The sequence below is a fragment of the Coffea arabica genome, chromosome 10e (genome assembly GCF_036785885.1).
Source record: "Coffea arabica cultivar ET-39 chromosome 10e, Coffea Arabica ET-39 HiFi, whole genome shotgun sequence".
NCBI classification, from domain to species: domain Eukaryota; kingdom Viridiplantae; phylum Streptophyta; class Magnoliopsida; order Gentianales; family Rubiaceae; genus Coffea; species Coffea arabica.
Window position 1 is genome coordinate 30,711,219 of NC_092328.1, and position 5,569 is coordinate 30,716,787.

The 5,569-nt window shown below is 38.2% G+C and overlaps 1 long non-coding RNA gene across 1 annotated transcript; it reads left to right on the forward strand.

The window, feature by feature from the left end:
* Positions 1-650: 650 nt before the first annotated feature.
* Positions 651-4,384, forward strand: LOC140015045 (uncharacterized). The gene is made up of 3 exons (XR_011821806.1): positions 651-1,049; positions 2,839-2,919; positions 4,182-4,384. It is a non-coding gene; the product is annotated as an uncharacterized lncRNA (long non-coding RNA).
* The last annotated feature ends 1,185 nt before the right edge of the window (positions 4,385-5,569 follow it).

Consider the following 5,569-nt stretch of genomic DNA (forward strand, 5'->3'; position numbering starts at 1 on the left):
AGAAGAAACTCTTCAAGTTCTAGCTACTACTTGGTGCAAATCACCCAAAAACATTTGCTTACATCCATTTCTACTCCATAAAAATCTTTCTAGTTGGTGATAGAGGTTGTTTGGTGAAGTTTTCTTGAAGAGCTAGGGTGGTCTACAACTTCTCTTCTCTTATTTCTTAGGTAAGTGATGATTAAACATTCTACTTGTGAGGACTCGTAAAAACTATTATTTTTTTTAAGCCTAATTTGTGGCTTAATAAATTATTTAATTGGATATTTGCCTCGAGGAATATTTTCTAGTCTTATTAGACCTAAATACATGGTAATATAACTTCGTTATATTTTTAAAGTAACTCATTTCACGAATTAATTTCCTGGAGCGCGTTTAGTAAAAACAGTGAATAGTGCTTGAAGATTTTATCCGCTTGAGAGTACAATAAGTTTGGAATATTGGAGACATGTACAATGGACCTAAATTCGGTATTTTAATGTTTAAATACTCAAGTGATAGTTATTAGTACTATCGTTATAAGAATTTTCCGGAAGTTTCGCGTTATAGCGGTAAAATTGGCGGTACGCGTTTTGACACGCGCGACTTTATTTGAGGAACTTTAGACCCTTGTTTCGAGACAATTAAGAGTGAATAATGTTTATATTAACATGAGTGCATTAGAGGTTTAGTGCACTAGTGAACCAAACGCGCGAGAAAATCGAGCCTAAAAACGTGCCAAACGAGCCTTACAAGAGTTGACTTTGGAGCAATTTTTCACCACACATTTAATCTTCTTTGAGAAGCCAACTTAGATCAAAATCACACTCTCTCTTCCCTCTCCTCATGGCCGGCCAAAACACTCCCTCTCTCTAACTCATTTGCAACAAAAATTCTGCACACTAATCTCAACCAAAACTACCCCAAATCACCTCCAAATCACACCAAACTTGGAGACCACTTAGCAAACCTCTTGGAGGTTGGATTTAGCTAACAAAAGGCTGCATCTTCACGGGTTCTTGGAGCTTCAAGAGGGCCGAAATTTCTGATCTTGCACACCCAAGGAATAGGTAATGATCAACCCTTGGATTCTTGTCTTTTGGAATTTATATAGCAAGATTAAGCTCATGCATGCACTTAGTTAGCTTGTTTATGGTGAAAATGAAATGAGTGGGCTCTTGGTATTCCCACACTTGGGTTGTTGTTGCTGATTTAAGGATTAATGTTGGATTTAATGGTAGTTTAGTGGTTATAATGATGAGTTTATGGAGTGTTATTGTTGGAAACTCAAAGTAGAGGTCTTGGCAAGAATTTCCGAAAATGCCCCTGTTTTGTTCGGCCATAAGAAGGCCCATTTTTGGTGATCTATTGGCATGAACCTGATGTTTATATGTTATATTATGTGTGTAAAAATTTTCGTTGGAAAACATTAACGTTTGGTGGGTCAAATGAATTTTTCTCCTAGAAGTGGCAATCTGGAAATCTGTTCCGTATTGCACTGTCCAGCGTTGGCATTTTGGCTATAACTCTGTCCTCGGATGTCGAAATCATGTGCCGTCGGTGGCGTTTGAAACTAGACATTCCTAGCTTTAATTTGGTATAAAATGCACGTTCTGATTCCTTGTGAGCAAGCCGAACCAAATGTTTTAAGTTCGCTGTCCTGTTGCTCTGTTCGTCTGGAATGAAGTGTTCAGGCAGCAACTTGATGCCCGAATTTGAACCAGATGGGTGCCGAATTTGGGAATGACTTCTTCTGTGATGTTTTAGTACTATGAATGTATTTTCCAACGGCGTAAGCCATGCTCAATTTTGAGCTATATTGACTGAGTTGTGACTGAAACAAGTGGACTGCTCTGTTTTGGAAAACCCTAATGTTGGGACTGGTTTGGAACCAAATCTTGGAATGAACTTGTTAGTTGATGTTTTTGATATTAAACACTTACCAAAGATATTATGGGTGTATCTTAGACCCTTATTTCACAAATGAACCATGGTTGGATAACTTTCTTGGTTAGACGATTGGAAATTGGGAAATGCAAGTCAAAGGCAGTTTGCCTTAGGATTTTTCTTGAACCTTGGTTGGCTAATTAACTACCTTACCGAAAGTATTTTTCCCTGAAATTTGATAGAGTGGTACCTTTCATATGGGAGTAAAATACTGCCAATTTTGGTACCAATCCAAGTTCGTTTCGATACCGAATTAAATTTCTAGTGTTGGAGGTTCAAAACTGGAAATTCTTCTTCAGTCTTGAATCTTCCTCAACTTGGGGCTACTATATCTTGGTGCTCGAAACTCCATTTCTCAATCCGCTTGTATTGTTATACTCTTGGATTGTAACACTATTTGATTTCCAAATTTCAAAGGTTAGTTCAAAACAAGTGAATTTTACTGAATTTCCAAAATTGGCCAAAAACCAACCTTGAAACTGTCTTAGTATTCTACAGCTGTAACTTTGATCCAACTTTTGAATACCTTCCATTTGGAATCATGGGAAAGTGTCTTCTAGAAACTTGTAGTACTCGGAATGTAGTTTCCAATGGTATCAAGCTTTCCAATTTTGGACCTACGTAGTGCAAGATACGATTTTTCTAGAATTGACACCCAAAGCTAAAATTTGACAATTTCTTAGAAATGAGATTTTGGAAACTTGCCTTCTTTTCTCGATACCGATTGAACATTTTTAACTCGATTTCATGAAAAATGTTAGTCTCTTTCTTTAGACTTTAAAACTTTACTCTTGAGCCTCGATTATTAATAATTAAGGCCCAATTCATGAATTCCCTTTAGATTGTACAACCTTCTTTGATAAGTAGGAGTTCTAAGTGATAGTGTATAATAGTTAATGGTTGTTTACTCAGGCACTCGAGGGAATCTCCAAGGGGAACTCGGAGCGGACACCTAAAACGCTTGTTTGAAAACTACTCGCTTGTTTTGACTAGGTGAGTGTTCCATATAGGAATACGTAATTGAATAAGTCTAGGACACGCTTATTTCATGATTATTAAGTGCTATGTGTTAAGTATTTACCATACTCATGCCTATTTAAGGAATGTATACTTGCATTGTATATCTACATGAATTGGTTAAATCATTAACCATATCAAATGACCATATGAACTCGATACATGCTTAACTTGCTAGATTGTTTACTTAGTCTACTTGGTTTTGAAAAATGGAGTCGAGTGTGTACTTTATCGCACTCGTTCTCTTTTGAGATGAATAATTCATGCTTGAAAATACTCGAATAACATGACTTGGTATGCTAAGGTTGCATACGTCGTTGGAGTGAATCTCCTCGACTCTCACGTGGTAAAAATGGGATAACGGCCAATGATGGCCTATGCATATGACCAATGCTTGTCAATTAACCGTCAACCGTGAACAGTTAACCGTTAACCGTGAACCGTTTACCAACCCACATGACTACCTGATTACCTGACTATTTGCTCATATGATTTCTAATCTATATGATTATTCGATATCCGTGAATTATATGCTCCCATGAAATCAACTTGTATTGCTTACGTGCTTACGTGCTAAGTATCCACTTGATCACTTGATTATCATGAATCACATGTTATATGAAGTTGTCCATCATTGTTAGGCGAGTGTGTACTTTATCTCACTCGACCTACTCAAATGATGAATTTTACCTTTTGTCGAATTACTTGATTACTTGTGCATGTTGTAAGCTCTAAGCTGAACTTGGGCCCTGCCTCGGTTACTGACCTACTCGAGCCAGGACTGGGCTCGGTCGGGTAGGTTGGAACCCTGGACAACCGTTTCGGTATACTCGAGTATTACCACTGGAGGGATAAGGTGATGGCCAGTCAAACCGAGGGGATCCGGAAGTCATAAGGTGCAGATGACCGACAGAGTTCCACTGGAACACCGTATCCTACAGTATATGTTTACCTTGTATCATAATAATTGTTTCGTGCTAAAATGCCAACATGAAATCCTGAGCTATGCCTGTAATAAGCTCCAATCACTCGTGAACTATACATGCCAATGTCTCATACCATGATAAATGTCTCAAATTACCTGTACAATGATTATCACCTCATGATAACATGCCATTGTGTAACCTTGAACCATGCATATGATATGCCCAACTTATTTGATTTATTTGAACTGTTAGAGTGTCTTGGAACCTCACTGGGCTGTGTAGCTCATACCACGTTGTGGATTTCTTTTACAGGGTTCGAGACCAAGGGTGCTCGTGAGTAGTACTAGATTGTTTTCTTTTGAAGACTTTAAGTTATATTATAACGGATGGCTATAGTACCCCTTTTCCATTGGGTTGTATTTAAGCTTGAAAGCTGCATAATTGTAAGTGTGAGATATTCGAAGTACTTTAATTATGTATTGAGGTTACTTAAAGTATTTCGAGCTTTTGAATGATCGATTGTAGTGAGTCCCGGCGAGAGCTGGGCAGGCGTCCCGCGGATACCCTTTGGTTCGCCTTAGGGAGAAGTGGGGGCGTCACAGTTGGTATCAGAGCTTAGGCTTCAGATCTTTGTAGTGTATCCTAGGCTTAAATGTTTAGGATGCCGGACTGTGGGACTGGTTTGAAAGTTAAATGATTGCTTGTAGCAATGAAATTTAGAGCCAATTCACGTGGTCTCTACAAAGGAGCAAGATAGGACCAAGTGGTGTTATGGTCCTTACTATGTGATTGAGTAAAGGTTTAAGTGCCCTTCAAAAAAAAATGTAAGCTGTGAATCATGAATGTTATAGGTTGTAAAACCTTTATCTTGATAATTGGAGGGAATTTGATATGTATGTTGGGTAGGAATCTCGAATGTGGTGATTTAGTCTTGGGACCGGCCGGCTCGAGTTGTGAATTACCTTATTTCGGATTCTTGTACCCGAGTACTTGAGAGTTGAGGGCAACCATAAGGACTTTATATCTCCATTTTTGGGGAATAAGAATGAATCGATATTTCATGTGAATGGTTGCAGGAAACCAATAATTGTTTGGTTAAGATGGTACAATAATTAAGAGTGGAAGATGGAAAATATTGTAACTCAAAAGATCCTTGTGTTGGGATTGAAATCGAGCATGTTAGGGAATGAGAATCGTCTAGTTCCAATAATCTAGTGAATCCCTACTTGTGATCTTTTATAGTGAGACGATGGGAGTAGAACTTAGAGTCTGCGCCTTGAAGATGAATGTACTTGTGATGATCACTTGTTTATTTTGCTATTCACTTTGACTTGGCATGAACTTTACTTGGCCATAACTTGTTTTATAATTTAATGAACTCTAGTTTGTGTTTACTTGCATAGTGATAATGTTATTTGTGTAAGTGACTTCATTCTCTTTAAATGTTGCTACTGGTATATGAGTATAGTTCAATTTTAACTAAGTGTGAGGGTTATGCATGTGCGTATAGATTAGTTGTGAACATGGAAACTAGAGGACAACGAAAGGGACGTCAACCTAGACAACCCCGAAATGAAAGAGTAGCTAATGGGTCCGGTATTGATCAAAACGTTGAGTCAAGTGTTGGGAGAGGAAATGACCAAATGGGACAAGTTTTAACTCGCATGACGGATATCCTGGAGCTCTTGGTAGCTCAACAA